The 16,278-nt window shown below is 43.7% G+C and overlaps 1 protein-coding gene across 1 annotated transcript in view; it reads right to left on the bottom strand.

Moving 5' to 3' along the window:
- LOC132390896 (disintegrin and metalloproteinase domain-containing protein 12-like) overlaps positions 1–16,278 on the bottom strand; it is a 78,324-nt gene that overhangs the window by 50,117 nt on the left and 11,929 nt on the right. The gene's annotated exons all lie outside the window — the stretch shown is intronic.

Genomic DNA, 16,278 nt, shown 5'->3' with positions numbered 1-16,278 from the left:
CACATCGGGTAAGACCACGTAGGCATTCTAGGGGTTCGCATGAAGTAGGTGAACCCTCTCGACCATTGGGGAGTATTTATTGCTCCTCGCACGTTTCCGGAGCAGTACTGGCCCTGGGGATGTCAGCCAAGCCGGTAGGGTGGTCCCAGTGGCGGACTTCCTGGGAAAAGAAAAGAGTCGCTTATGAGGGGTGGCATTGGTGGATGTGCATAACAGGGAGTGGATGGAGTGGAGTGCCTCGGGGAGGACCTCCTGCCAGCGAGAGACCGGCAATCCCTTTGACCTAAGGGTTAAGAGTGTGGTCTTCCACACCATGGCATTCTCCCTCTCCACCTGTCCATTCCCCCGGGGATTATAGCCCGTGGTCCTACTAGTAGCAATGCCCCTAGCCAGCAGGTATCGGCGCAGCTCATCACTCATAAATGAGGACCCTCTATCACTGTGGATATAGCAGGAATATCCGAACAGAGTGAAGAGCTGGCGCAGGGCTTTTATGATGGACGTGGCAGTGGTATCGAGGCAGGGGATGACAAAGGGGAACCGCGAGTACTCTTCGATTATGTTAAGAAAGTACACATTGCGGTCGGTGGAGGGAAGGGGGCCCTTAAAGTTGACACTCAGTCGCTCAGAGGGGCGGGTGGCCTTGATAAGTTGTGCCTTTTCAGGACGGCAGAAGTGCGGTTTGCACTCAGCGCAGACTTGGCAGTCCCTGGTCATCGTCCTGATTTCCTCAAGGGAGTAAGGCAGGTTCTGGGCTTTCACGAAATGGAAAAGTCAGATGACCCCCGGGTGGCAAAGATCTGCATGGAGGGCGTATAGCCAGTTGAGCTGCGTGCTGGCACATGTTCCCCGTGATAGGGCATCAGGGGGCTCATTGAGCCTTCCAGGCCGGTACAGGATTTCATAGTTGTAGGTGGAGAGTTCGACTCTCCACCTCAAAATTTTATCATTTTTGATTTTGCCTCGCTGTTGGTTGCTAAACATGAACGCAACTGAGCGCTGGTCAGGCAGCAAGGTGAACCTTTTGCTGGCAAAATAGTGCCTCCAGTGCCTAATAGCTTCCACTATGGCCTGGGCTGCTTTCTCCACCACGGAGTGCTGAATTTCAGGGCCTTGAAGGGTACGAGAGAAGAATGCTACAGGCCTTCCTGCCTGATTGAGGGCAGCAGCCAGCACAAAGTCAGAGGCGTCACTCTCTACTTGGAAGTGAATGGTCTTGTCCACTGCATGCATCGTTGCTTTGGCAACGTCCCCTTTAATGCAGCTGAAGGCTGCGCGGGCCTCAGCTGAGAGGGGAAATGTGGTGGACTTGACCAGGGGTCGGGCCTTGTCTGCGTAGTGAGGGACTCATTGGGCATAATAAGAAAAGAAACAAGGCACCGTTTGAGGGCTCTGAGGGTGTTGGGAAGAGGGAGTTCCAACAGGGGGTGCATACGGTCGGGGTCAGGGCCAATGACTCCGTTCTCCACAACATACCCAAGGATAGCAAGTTGGGTGGTTCCGAACACACACTTGTTCCTGTTATAGGTAAGGTTAAGAGCTTTGGCCACTTGGAAAAATAGTTGGAAGTTGGTGACGTGATCCTGCCAGTAGTGACCGTAGATGGTGATGTTATCCAGATATGGGAATGTGGCCTTCAGTTGGCACTGGTCCACCATCCAGTCCATTTCCCTCTGGAAGACAGAGACACCATTTGTGACACCGAAGGGGACGTGCAGGAAGTGATAGAGCCTGCTGTCCGCCTCGAAGGCAGTGTAGGGGTGGTCCTCCGGGCGGATGGGGAGCTGGTGGTAAGCGGATTTCAGGTCTATGATCGAGCACATCTTGTAATGAGCTATCTGATTGACCATATCTGCGATGCGGGACAGGGGGTACGCGTCAAGCTGCGTGAACCTATTGATGGTCTGGCTATAGTCCACGACCATCCTATTTTTCTGTCCGTTCTGAACAACGGCCACCTGGGCCCTCCAAGGACTTGTGCTTGGCTCAATGATCCCCTCCCTGAGCAGCCACTGCACCTCCAACTTAATGAAGGCCCTGTCCCCCATGCTGTACCTCCTGCTTTTAGTTGTCACAGGTTTACAGTCGGGGGTCAGGTTGGTGAACAGCAATGTGGGAGAGATCTTGAGGGTGGAGAGGTTGCAAGTGGTGTCCGTAGCGTGGCTGTTGGCATGGCGTTGGGTGGCCTGTGCGGGTCAGTGTGTGTGTGGGGGCAGTAGCGGGGTATGTGATGAATTCCCACAGAACTGAAGATTTCTGACAGTGATTTATGGGAGGGGCCCGTCATACTCCATTGTCACACTTTTCAAGTGGCTCTGGAAGTCGAGCCCCAATAGCACAGGGGCACACAGTTGAGGCATGACCAGTAAGACAAAGTCCCGATACTCTGTGCCCTGCACCACTAGTGTCACTACACAAAACCCCTGGATGTCTGTTGTATGCGACCCAGAAGGCATGGCGACCCCTCTGGCTTTCCAGCCGTGTTACGAGTCCGCAGCGTTGCACCGTGTCCGGGTGAATAAAACTCTCAGTGCTGCCTGTGTCAAACAAGCAGCTAGTCCCGTGCCCCTCCACCAGGATGTCCATCATTGACCTTGCGACCTGGTGTGGAGTGCTTTGGTTGAGGGTCACAGAGGCCAGGTTGAATCGCTGTCTTGGTGCCCAGTAAGCACCCGTGGGTCAGAGGCGGGGCGAGGTGGCGCCGACAAAAATGGCCGCCCCCATGCCACGCACGCGGTAGGCAGACAAGATGGTGGTGACCAAGATGGCCGTCCCCATGCCTTGCATGCGGCAGGGAGGCAAGATGGCGACCCCCATGCCTCGCACGCGGTGCTGTTCGATCTCGCTCGCGGTTTGGACTTACAGGCTTTGGCGAAGTGGCCCTTCTTTCCGCAGCTAGAGCAGGTAGCTTCTCAGGCCAGGCAGCATTTCTGGGGGTGCTTCTCGAGTCCACAGAAGTAACACTTCACTGACTTGTAACTGGCAGCAGCCGAGGTCGATTCGCCAGCAGGTTGTGGGAACTTCACGGACTCGTGACTGGCAGCAGCCGAGGTCGATTCGCCAGCAGGTTGTGGGAACTTCACGGACTCGCAACTGGCAGCAGCCGAGGTCGATTCGCTGGCAGGTTACAGGGTCTGCAACATCCATGAGGCTGGCGGGAGATAGGGCGCCTGGACAGCATCAGCGTTGTGCAGAGCGGCCTCCAGCGTGTCGGCCAGCTCAATCGCTGAATGTAAGGTAAGATCGGCGTGTTCCAGCAGCCGCTGGCACAAGTACGCTGACCTGATCCCCGTAACAAAGGCGTCTCTTACTAGGAGCTCCTCATGCTGTTCCGCCGTCAGCCCCCTGCAAATGCAGGCCCACATGAGTGTCTGTAGGGCCCGGACAAACTCAGCGCTCGACTCTCCGGCCCGCTGCTGCTGCGTCAAGCGATGTCTTGCGTAGACGGTGTTCACCAGCCGCAGGCATTGTCTTTTGAGGGCATCCAGCGCGCCCTGGTAGTTCAGTTGGTCCCTGATCATTGAGTAGATCCGTGGACTGACCCTGGAAAGGAGAACTCTGTGCACCATGGCAGGCTCAGTCATATGAATCTCCTCCAGGTACGATTCGAAGTATGCTAGCCAGAGTTCGAAAGCGTTGCCGGCTTCCTGGGATTGAGGGTCAAGATCCAATCTGTCGGGTCGTTAAACGCTCTCCATGTTTTAAAATTGCTGTTAGTAAAATTGATGCACCATCAACAACTCTCGGAGACTAGAAGTGAATGATAGGCTTTTATTAACAGCAAAAGGGAGCACGACATCTTGAAGACTGAGGGAGGAGCAGTGCCCCAATCGCCTTTATACAGGGGTCTGTGGGAGGAGCCACAGGAGCAGTCAGCAGAGAGGCGTGTCCAGACAGGTATACATAGAATACCACAAGGACCAAAAAGTAATATTCCTTATATTGGCAGCCCAATAGTAAAACCTAAAATTGGGTAGGGCTAATCCACCCATCTCCTTATTTCTTTGTAGGTAAACTTTACTTAAACAAGCTTGTTTATTATTCCAAATATTAGGTGTTAAGATTGAATCTAAAGAATCAAAGTAGGTCTTGGGAATAAAAATAGGTAAAGCCTGAAAAAGATATAAAAATTTAGGAAGAATCTTCATTTTAATTGAATTAATTTGGCCAATTAGGGATAAAGAAAGAAGAGACCATTTAGAAAGCGTCTTTTTCACATAATTCAATAAGGGGTTTAAGTTTTCTTTAAGTAATTTCTTGAAGTTTTTAGTAATTGTTACACCTAGATATGTAAATTGACTTATAACAACTTGGATTGGAAATTTGGCATTTGATGACATTAGGTCATTTAAAGGAAATAGCTCACTTTTATGTAAGTTCAGCTTATATCCTGAAAAATAACTAAACTGGGAAATTAAAGAAAGAACTGAAGTTAAAGAAGTTTCAGTGTTAGAGATAAAAAGTAAAATATCATCAGCGTATAATAAAATTTTACGAGTCATACCTTCCCTTAGTACACCAGAAATGTCCTTAGATTCTCAAAATGCTATTGCTAAGGGTTCTATAGCTAAAGTAAAAAGTAAAGGACTAAGAGGGCAACCTTGTCTAGTTCCCCGCTGTAATTTAAAGGGCTTAGAAATTTGAGAGTTAGTAATAACCTGAGCGGTAGGAGACAAGTAAATTAATTTAACCCAACAAATAAAATTAGCCCCAAAATAAAACTTTTCTAAGGTCTTAAAAAGATAATTCCACTCAATTCTATCGAAGGTTTTTTCTGCATCTAAGGATAATATACACGCTGATTTTTTTGGGATGGTGAATATATCGCCTTCAATAACCGATGTATATTAAAATGTGAGTAATGATTTTTAATAAATCCTGTCTGGTCATGTGATATAATAGATGGTAAAAGATTTTCAAGTCTTCGAGCTAAGATTTTGGATAAAATTTTTGCATCAACATTTAATAAAGAAATCGGTCTGTATGAAGAACATTCAGCTGGATTTTTATTTTTTTTAAGAATAAGAGAAATAAAAGCTTCATAAAAAGATTGAGGCAGAGTGACATCTCCTCAGCCACTTCTTCATTGGAAATAGGCTGATCTAACTGTATTAGGCTATCAGCAGACAATGTAGGAATGTTGATATTACTGAAAAAAAGCATTCATATAGGTATCATCGGAAGAAGAATCAGATGGATACAATTTAAAGTAAAAGTCTTTAAATTCGTTGATAATTTCAGAATGGTCGGATATCTTAGTACCATTATCTTTAAAAATTTCGGTGATTTGACGATTAACTGTAAAAGATTTTAAGCGATTGGTTAATAAACTACCTGTTCTATCCCTGTGAATGTAAAATTGAGTTTTATCTCTCAACAGCTGTTGTTCAATTGGGTAAGTCAGCAGAAGATTATACTTGGATTGGATTTCGATCCGCTTATTATATATACTTGGATCTGGAGATAGGGCATACTTTCGATCAAGATCTTTTAATATCGCTGCTAGGTCAGACCTTTCTTTGTCAGCTTTTTTCTTTATATAGGTAGAGCAAGAGATAATTTCTCCATGAATATATGCTTTAAAAGTATCCCAGACTATAGTACCAGCAGTATCTCCTTTAAAATTTTCTTTAAAGAAAAAATTAATATGGTTTTCCAAAATCTTTAGAAAATTTTTATCAGATAACAATGATAAGTTAAAATGCCAACTTCTATTTGGTACAGAGTAAACAGGTAATCTTAAAGCACAGGTGCATGATCGGACAAAGCAATCTCCTTATAATCACAGGATCATACCAGTGGAAGCAAGTTTCTATCTATAAAAAAGTAGTCAATCCAAGAATACATATGATGAACCTGAGAGAAATATGAATATTCCTTTTCATGTGGGTGCAAAAACGTCACACGTCGAGAATACCACATTGAAATAGAAAAGATTTAAAAAGTAGGACTGATTTATTAGTGACAGGGGATTTACTTGAAGAGCGGTCTAATACAGGGTCAAGCCAAAAATTAAAATCTCCACCCATCACTAAGGAAAACCGATTCAAATCAGGCAGAAAAGAGAAAAGACGTTCCAAGAACAAGGAGTCATCTGTATTTGGAGCGTATACATTCGCAAATACCATTAGTTTATTCTCAAAATTACCCAAAACAATAATAAAATGGACATTTGTATCAGAAATTACATTATATTGAATAAATTAATTATGTTGAATTATGTTGTCTCATTTTTTAACTGCATTGCATTTGTGGTTTCTAAATGACAATAAACTGAATCTGAATGTGAATAAAGGATACATTCTGATCAAACAGGATAGAGACGCCTCTCGATCTAGATTGAGACGGTGAGTGAAAATGTATACCCTTCCATCCTTTGAAAGAACATGAAATATCACTACAAATATAGGTTTCTTGAAGAAAGATTATATGAATTTTAAGTTTCCGGATATAAGAAAATCTTATTTCGTTTAACAGGGTTATTTAGACCTTTCACATTAAAACTGAGTATATTAATAAAAGAATCCATAAAGTATCCTTTAGTAATGTATAAAAGGTAATCAGAGACATGTAGATAGCGAATAAATAAAACAGTAAAAGCATCCAATCAGCTTTCTGGAAGAACCCATTTCCCCCCTCCCTCCCTCAAAGAAAGAAATCAGCCAAGGGAGGCTGAAGACTAAATCTAACGTTCCCAACCCAAAACTCTGGTGGCTCCAGAAAATATATATGTATAGCTGTGCTGAATAAACAATTGTAAATATATATATACAAAAACAAAATATCAAAGTAAATAAGTTCGCTATTTATGAAAAAAAACCATGAAAAAATATAATTATTAGTCTCGGTAAAAAGGAAAGACAATAAAATCAAATATTAGTAGAAACCAATAAGGAAAACAACATACACTTGCGGGTGCAAAAAAAGAGTAAAGAAACAAATAGAAAATAATTAGAAAGGGAAGCAGTTTAGATAGCTTCCTACATGACTAATTTAAGGCATTCAAGGGAGAGAAAAAACAAAATGACAAAATGGTAAAATAATGAAAAAACCAAAAACCAGCAATAAGAAATACAGAATATTGTATACTATTGAAAAACAGTAAAAGACCGAAAGGTATATAAATAATCAAAAGATAGGAAAGATCAGAGTGAATTTAAAGTAGAGCAAAACACCCTATAGTTTCATTCCTCAGTAATTACTACATGTACACCCTACATAATGACTTTCAGTCAAATTACTAAAAGGAAGGTAAAAATCAACATAACACAAAGAATATAACGTATAGTTTAAAAAGAGCTGCGAAAAAGTAACATTAGAGGACCCGTATAAAGGCGGAAAACAGCAAAAGAGAAAATGGATGTGGTCTGCCTGCATATTTTACATAGTTGAAAGATAACAAGGTGCCAATTACTCAATCAAATGATTAAGGCTTCGTAAACCAAGAAACCTTGTTATCAACAAAGCACCAATTACTTGATTGAGCACCTGAAATGAAAACATTTGGCATAAAAAGAAATATTCAAGGTTGAATTTAAGTATGGAGACTATGTAAAAATTTCTTAGCTTCTTCAGGCTTCGTAAACCAAGAAACCTTATTATCAGAAGTAGTAACCTTGAGTTTACACGGATCTCTGAGAGAAAGGCGACAGCCAAGCTTAAAAGGATCAGACATGACCTCTTTAAAAGCCTGTCTAGCTCTTAGAATTTCTGGTAGATAATCTTGAACGGTCTGAAACTGTTGATCACGAAATTGTAATATGCATTTCTTCCTTGATTCTCGAAGGATCTGTTCTTTAATCTGATAGTCATAAAAGCGAATGGTAATAGAGCGAGGTTTGGCAGGATCCCAATTAGGTAACTCGGTGAACGCGCTCAAATTTTGGTAATTTTGGTTCCAATAATATATCAGGGAATAAATCTTTCAGCATTTGAGCACAAAAATCGATAGGTTGATTATCCTCCAGTTTTTCAGGAAGCCCAAGAATTCTGATATTGCACCTTTGATTCCTGGTCTCCAAATCTGTAAGTTTCTTCAGTAATGCATCGTATTTTTTAAGTTGTTCCTTAGAAATTTTCTTGAAACCTTCGAAATCCTTCTGCAACACCAGCAGAGATTCTTCGTGTAGCTTAATACGAATTTCATGGTCATTCACGGTTTGCTGTTAGCAAGTTTCCGACTAAGCGTTTTCAGTTCAGATTTAACCAGGTTGAAGGAATTCCAAGCCATCCAGTTTATCTAATCTTTTGAGTCTCTCTGACATTTGTTGAAACATTTCAGTCAAAGTCTCTAAAGTAGCCTCTTTTTTAGAGTGGTTTCTACTCATGGTGCTCTCACCGAGATTGGTTTAAACAGCAAAGTAAGCAAATAATTTCGGAGCATGTCCTTTATTTTTCTCCTTCTCAACTCCAGTTCCTGGCCTTCTCTCCCGAATTTTTGATGCCATGTCCAATCAAGAACCTATCAAACTCTGCCAGAAATACACCCAACAACCTGGCCTCCACAGCTGCATGTGGCAACAAATTCCACAAATTCATCACCCTTTGGTTAAAGAAATTTCTCCGCATCTCTGTTTCGAAAGGGCGCCCCTCTATCTTGAGGCTGTGCCTTCTTGTCCTAGACTCTCCCACCATGGGAAACATCTTTTCCACATCTACTCTGGCTCGGCATTTCAATATTCAAAAGACTTCAATGAGATTTCCCCCCCCACCACCTTCATTCTTCTGAATTCCAGTGAGTACAGACCCAGAGCCATCAAACTTCCCTTGTACGATAACCCTTTCATTCCTGGAATCATCCTTGAGAACCTCCTCTGGACCCTCAGCAATGCAAGCACATCTTTTCTAAGATGAGAGGCCCAAAAATGTTCACAATACTTAAGGTGAAGCCACACCAGTGCCTCATAAAGCCTCAGCATCACATCCTTGCTCTTGTATTCTAGACCTCTTGAAATGAATGTTAACATGGCATTTGCCTTCCTCACCTTAACCTTCAGGGATTCCCAAGTCCCTCTGCATTTCAGATTCCTGGATTTTCTCCCCATTTAGAAAATACTCTGCACATTTATATCTACTACCAACGTGTATAATCATGTACTTTCCAACATTGTATTTCATTTGCCACTCCCTTGTCCATTCTCCTAACCTGTCTAAGTCCTTCTGCATCCTACTTGTTTCCACAACACTATCTGCCCCTCCAACAATCTTCATGTCATCTGCAAACTTGGCAACAAAGCCATCTATTCTATCATCTACCTCCCTCTGTAATTGGATCCTTGACTTCCTAACTGGAAGACCACAGTCTGTGCAGATTGGTGATAACATATCATTTTCGCTGATGATCAACACTGGCACGCCTCAGGGGTGTGTGCTTAGCCCACTGCTCTACTCTTTGTATACACATTACTGTGTGGCTAAGGCATAGCTCAAACACCATCTACAAATTTTCTGACAATATGACCATTGTTGGTAGAATTTCAGGTGGTGACGAGAGGGCATACAGGAGTTAGATATGCCAACTAGTGGAATGGTGCAGCAGCAACAACCTGGCACTCAGTGTCAGTAAGACAAAAAAGCTGATTGTGGACTTCAAGAAGGGTAAGAAGAAAGAACATGTAATCCTCTTAGAGGGATCAGAAATGGAGAGAGTAAGCAGCTTCAGGTTCCTGGGTGTCAAGATCTCTGAGGATCTAACCTGGTCCCAACATATTGATGTAGTCATAAAGAAGGTAAGACAGCAGTTATTCTAAATTAGGAGTTTGAAGCGATTTGGCATGTCGACAAATACACTCAAAAACTTCTCTAGCTGTACCGTGGAGAGCATTCTGACAGGCTGCATCAGTGTCTGGTATGGAGGGGTTAGTGCAGGGGTCGGCAAAGTTTACCACTGAAAGAGCCAATATGGACCCATTTCCCACAGAAAAGAAAACATTGGGAGACACAAAACCCATTTGATATTTAAAATGAAATAACACTGCATACAACGGTTTTTTTTTGCCTTTATGCGATGTATAAACAAACTATAATGTGTTGCATTTATGAAATTGATGAACTCCTGCAGAGAAAACGAAATGACATTTCTGCATGCAACAAAAACATTTTGAACTCCGAAAAAAAGACATTGGGTTGAAGGTTACTCCATAGTTAGCCTACCTAGGATCGAAGAATTAAAAGAAAGCGCGCACTGGCGGGTGTCAGGCATTGGCAGTGGTGATGTATATTAATAGCGATAAAAAAACACGTTGTAGCAGTGTGCTACACACAGCGCTAAAATAAAGACTCTGCAGTCAAAGATAACTATTCGAACTAAACAGCCTTGCTTTAAAGCCTCCCTTAACCCGTCCCCGTGGGCGCGGATGCTCCAAAAGACACGTACTCACAAACCCCCGTAGGCTATCTCCCTTAGCCGGAACGGTGGCTAATTGTGAGCCGGTTCAGATGTGCCAGGAAATGGGGTCTCCACAACGTTTTATTTAGATTGTACAAGATCACCATAATCTTCAAATTTCGAATTACATTTCAAAAACTAACAAACCACGGGGAGCCGCAGCACAGAGATGATCCGGAGCCGCGGGTTGCCGACCCCTGGGTTAGTGCATAGGACTGAAAGAAGCTGCAGAAGGTTGTAAATCTAGTCAGCTCTATCTTGGGCACTAACCTACAAAGTAACCAGGACAGCTTTAGGGAGCGGTGACTCAGAAAGGCAGCATCCATTATTAAGGACCTCCAGCACCTGGGGCACGCCCTTTTCTTACTGTTACCATCAACAGTTTCTTTCCCTCTGCCATCCGATTCCTTAATGGACTTTGCAGCTTTGGACACTACCTCACTTTTTAATATAGAGTATTTCTGTTTTTGCACATTTTTAAATAATCTTTTCAATATATGTAATTGATTTACTTGTTTATATATTGTTTTATGTATTATTATTATTTCTCTCTCTGCTAGATTATGTATTGCATTGAACTGCTGCTGCTAAGTTAACAAATTTCACGTCACATGCTGGTGATGATAAACCTGATTCTGATTCATATACATCATAAAAAGAAATGGTCCCAACACTGACCCCTGTGGAACACCACGAGCCACTGGCATCCAACCAGAAAACGAGCCTTTTATTCCCACTCACTGCCTCCTACCAATCAGCCAATGCTCTATCCATGTTAGTAACTTTCCTGTAATACCATGGGCTCTTAACTTGGTAAGGATGGTGAGATTGTAGGGGTGGGACTATGTGAGAGTTGGTGTACAGCCACACTACCCCCTCTGCCTATTTTTCTATCCCTCTGATACAATGTGTAACCTTGGACGTTCAGCTCCCACCTGCAACCATCCTTCAGCCATGCTTCAGTAATGGCTACAACATCATACCTGGCATTCTGTAATATTGCAACAAAATTATTTCTTCTATAGCACGCATTTAGATACAACACTTTGAATACCATATTTGCTGTCCTTTCTGACTCTGCATCCCTCACAATTTGATACTCAGCCAGTTGATTGCAACTAAGTTCCGTCACCTGCCTGTCCTACCTGACAGTATGACTGCACGTTATCTTTACTTTTTACCTTCTGTCCCATCCTGTTACTTCACTCCAGTTCCTACTCCCCTTCCAAATGAGTTTAAACCTTCTCCAACAGCCCTAACAAATCTGCCTGTGAGAATATTAGTCCACTCTTGGCTTCAGGTGCAACGCATCAGTCTTGTACAGGTTGTAACCTCCCCCAGAAGAGAAGAGATCCCAATTATACAAAAAACTGAAGCCCTGCCTCCTGCACCAGCTTCTCAGCCATGCATTTATCTGCCAAATCATTCTGTTTCTACCCGCACTGGAGCATGGCACGGGTAGCATTCCAGAAATTACTACCCAGGAGGTCCTGCTTCTCAGCTTTCTACCTAGGTCTCTAAATTATTTTCAGGACCTCATTACTTTCATTCCTATGTCATTGGTACCAATATGTACCAAGACATCTGGCTGCTCCCCCTCCCTCTCCAAAATGTGGACCCGATCTGCCATCCCTGACCCTAACACCTGGGAGGTAACATACCATCCGGGTGTCCTGTCTGTTCCCCTCACTATTGAGTCCCCTATCACTAACACTCCCTTCTTCTCTCTTTCCCTCCTGCACCTCAGATCCATGCTCAGTGCCTGTAACCTAGTCTCAGGAGGTCATCACCCACAAAGGTATCCAAAGCGGTATACTTGTTTTTGAGGGAACTGGCCACGGGGGTGCTCTACTCTAACTGCCTATTTCCATTCTCCTGACAGTCACCCAGCTGCTTGCCTCCTGCAACTTCAGGGTGACTACATCCCTGTAACTTTGATCAATTATATCCTCGCTCTCTTGTACAAGTTGCTGCTCCAGATCCCTAACACAGTTTTTAAGGAGCTGCAGCCAGATGCATTTCATGGAGATGTAGTTCCCTGGTAGACTCTGGGTCTCCCGAGATGCCAACATCCGGCATGAAGGACACACCACAGCTATTTAAATTGGGGACTGCGGTCAGAGGAAATATCAGGTGGGGTGCCAAACCAAGCAATCCAGGTGCTGATGAACACCTGAGCCACGTCTATGGCCATCATCAATACCAGACGGGCAACCTCTGGCCATCTGGTGCTATGATCCACCATGGTAAGGAGGTGCGTGAAACTGCCGGAGTGGAGAAAGAGGATCAATGGTCCTCATTGACACGTTCAAAGGGTCATTCAGAAAGTGCCGATAGCATTTGAAGATGGTGGTTAATTTCGCCTGCTGGAACTCCACACAGGCTGCAGTCCAATCGCTCACGTCCTTTCTGAGGCCATGCCACACAAACTTGAATGCAACCAGTTTCTGTGATCCTTCCAGTTCAGATGCGAGGGGCCATGTACGGAATTAAAAACGTCCACTTCCAGTTTGCGGGCACTATGGGGCGAGGGTGACCATATGAGACATCACACAGGAGAGAAACTCCAGATTTCCTGAACTTAATGTCAGCCAACCTCACGCTGTGACTGCTGCCGTGAAGCCTGGACTTCTGGGTCAGTAGCTTGGTCAGTTGTCATGCCAGCATACCCAACCGCTGTGTGTACGGCCTCAATGGCCGGCCACGAGAGGCAATCAGCCTCGGCACTATTATTCCCCTTGATTTGTTGTATATCATTTGTGAACTCTGATATTTACATCAGTTGGTCATCGTATGCATGAGTCAATGTACACTGTGAAATGGCGACCCTCTAGAACAGCATGAAAATAGTGGACAGCCAGATAGGGACTGAGAAGCATATGGTCAAACGTGCTGTAGTTTCTTTTGGGAGGATGGAACTACCAGTTGAAGTGGCTGCCACATGCCTCTAACCAACTGTTCATGCACAGCAACCAGAGCAAAGTCTGAAGCAGCAGTAGTAATTGCTATAGGTGAGTTGGAGAGTGGGTGCACCCGTAGGGTCGCAATGGAAACAGCTTATTAGGCATCATCAAAGGCCCTTGCCCTGTTCACTGACAAGTCAAGCATGTGATTAAGAGTTATCGCCCTTAAGTGCACTATACAGGGGAAGCACAAGTTCACAAGTGGAATGAATCGGTGATAGAAATTCACTGTGCCCAAAAACTCCTGTAGTTTTTTTTAGTAGTGCAGGGTGGTGGGAAATACACAATTACGGCTACTTTTGAGGGGAGTGATTTTGGACCTTCTGTGGAAATGCGATGACCAAGAAATACAATGCTTGACAACCTAAACTGGTAGTTAGCAGGGTTAAAAATCAACCCTTGTTGGCTTAAGTGCTCCAAATGTGTGGAGATGTGATACGTGTTCGGATTTGGATGCACTGGCGACAGGTAAATCATCCAGATAAACAAAAAGAAAATCTAAGTCTTTCAATACAGAGTCTATCAGCCGATGTAAAGTCTGGGCTGTATTTTTCAGCCCAAATGGGATGCACAGAAACTCAGAGGTCAAATGTGGTTATCACAACTGTTTTGGAAATGTCCTCCGAGCACACGGATACCTAATGGTAGCTCCTAACTAGATCAACTTTGGAAAAAATTAACTTTCCAGCTAAGTGTGCCAAAAAGTCTTGGTAGTATAGGACCAGGTAACAATGGGGGTGGTGACCTTATTAAGGTGTTGGCAGTCACACATAAGAAGCAACCATCATCGGACTTAGGAGCCATGGGAGGGGTGAAGCACAGCAGCAATTCGACCCGCATACAAGGCCGAGTCTTTCCATATTGGCAAACCTAGCCTTCAAGGTTGCCAGCTTTTCTGGGTCCAGTTTATATGTGCAGGAATGGACTGGCCAGCCAGATGTAGAAATGTGGGGCTTGTAGTGGAGAATGTGGGCTTGGTGAGGCTTGGGAACTCACCCAACAGTCGAGAAACTCACAGGTGGCGGTATATTTACTTCATAGAGTCGCTGTGGGGAACTTACTGCAGGAACAGAGTAACAATCCAAAGTCCTTGACACCCACAAGATAGATAGATAGATACTTTATTCATCCCCAAGGGGAAATTCAACATTTTTCCAGTGTCCCATACACTTATTGTAGCAAAACTAATTACATACAGTATTTAACTCAGAATAAATATGATATGCATATAAAATCACCCTCCCAAAAAGCATTAATAAATAGCTTTTAAAAAGTTCTTAAATATTTTACTAAAGTGCATTGAGTGGTAACTTAAGCTCAGTCCTAACCCCGGCACTTTAACATGTCTTGCCCCTGGTGGTTGAATTGTAGAACCGAATGGCGTTGGGGAGTAATGATCTCTTCACCCTGTCTGAGGAGCATTGCATTGACAGCAACCTGCCGCTGAAGCTGCTTCTCTGTCTCTGGATGGTGCTGTGCAGAGGATGTTCGGGGTTTTCCATGATTGACCATGATGTCACAAGGCGACAGTTCTTAAGATCGACTCCTTGTCCTGGGCACACACGAAATCTGCACTGAGCAGAAGTCTAGCCACTTTAGCCAGGACGAATTCCCATGACTAACATCACCCACTGATGCAGTGTCACCTGTTGGGTCACACTCACTTGAGCATCTGTGTTACACTGGAAGGGTGTATGTAATAAACAGTAAACGACCCTGGTTACGTATGCTAGAATGTGACAAGCACCTTACGGCTTCAACAGTCCCAGCTCATCAGGACATCAGAGGTCTGTGAACACCATGGGTTCCAGCTGCCAGGGTCGTTTACTGTTTATTACATACACCCTTCCAGTGTACAGGAGTGAAATATGCCAACTAGTGGAATGGTGTCGCAACAACAACCTGGCCCTCAACGTCAGTAAGACGAAAGAGCTGTTTGTGGACCTCAGGTTGGATAAGACAAAGGAACACATACCAATCCTCATAGAGGGATCAGAAGTGGAGAGAGTGAGCAGTTTCAAGTTCCTGGGTGTCAAGATCTCTGAGGATTTAACCTGGTCCCAACATATCAATGCAGTTATAAAGAAGGCAAAACAACGACTATACTTCATTAGGAGTTTGAAGGGATTTGGTATGACAGTGTGGAGGATCAGCAGGATCTTGGGGTCCAAGTCCATGGGACACTCAAAGCTGCTGCGCAGGTTGACTCTGGTTAAGAAAGCATACGGTGCATTGGCCTTCATTACGTGGGATTGAGTTTAGGAGCCAAGAGATGTTATTACAGCTATATAGGGCCCTGGTCAGACCCCACTTCGAATACTGTGCTCAGTTCTGGTCACCTCACTGTAGGAACAATGTGGAAACCATAAAAAGGGTGCATTCCACTAGTTGGCATATTTCACTCCTGTACACCCTACACCAGCTGAGATTCCACTAACAATGGTTGTATTGTTAGCAAATTTATAGATGGCATTGCCACACAGTCATGGGTATACAGAGAGTAGAGTAGTGGGCTAAGCACACCAAGGAAGGCTTAAACAACCCCAGTAAAGTAAGTGCACCTTTCTTCTTCCTAATTTTGACTCATATCACCTGTTGGGTCATTCTTCTTCCAGGACATCCCTAATCAATAGTTCAACCTCCCCTCCTTTTCATCCCATCACAAATGGAATCAAAATTTTCTTTCCTAAAATTTCTAATTAAAATTCTGCCAGTGATTATCCAGCAGCTATGGTGAAAATCCTAACTAATTTAATAGTTCCTTATAGTAATGTTTCCAGTTGTTCTTTTAAATCCAAATAATCCTTCCTATCAAATTTCCTGATTAATATAAAACATTAGTCAGAACTGCAAAATATTAAAATGACCAAAATTTCTGACCCCTTTACCTTATTTAAGGATGTGATCAAGAACGGAGTAGTGGTTCAA

This window comes from Hypanus sabinus, chromosome 3, assembly GCF_030144855.1.
Source record: "Hypanus sabinus isolate sHypSab1 chromosome 3, sHypSab1.hap1, whole genome shotgun sequence".
Classification (NCBI taxonomy): domain Eukaryota; kingdom Metazoa; phylum Chordata; class Chondrichthyes; order Myliobatiformes; family Dasyatidae; genus Hypanus; species Hypanus sabinus.
The sequence above is the reverse complement of the archived record's forward strand: the minus strand, read 5'-3'. Positions and strand labels throughout refer to the sequence as shown.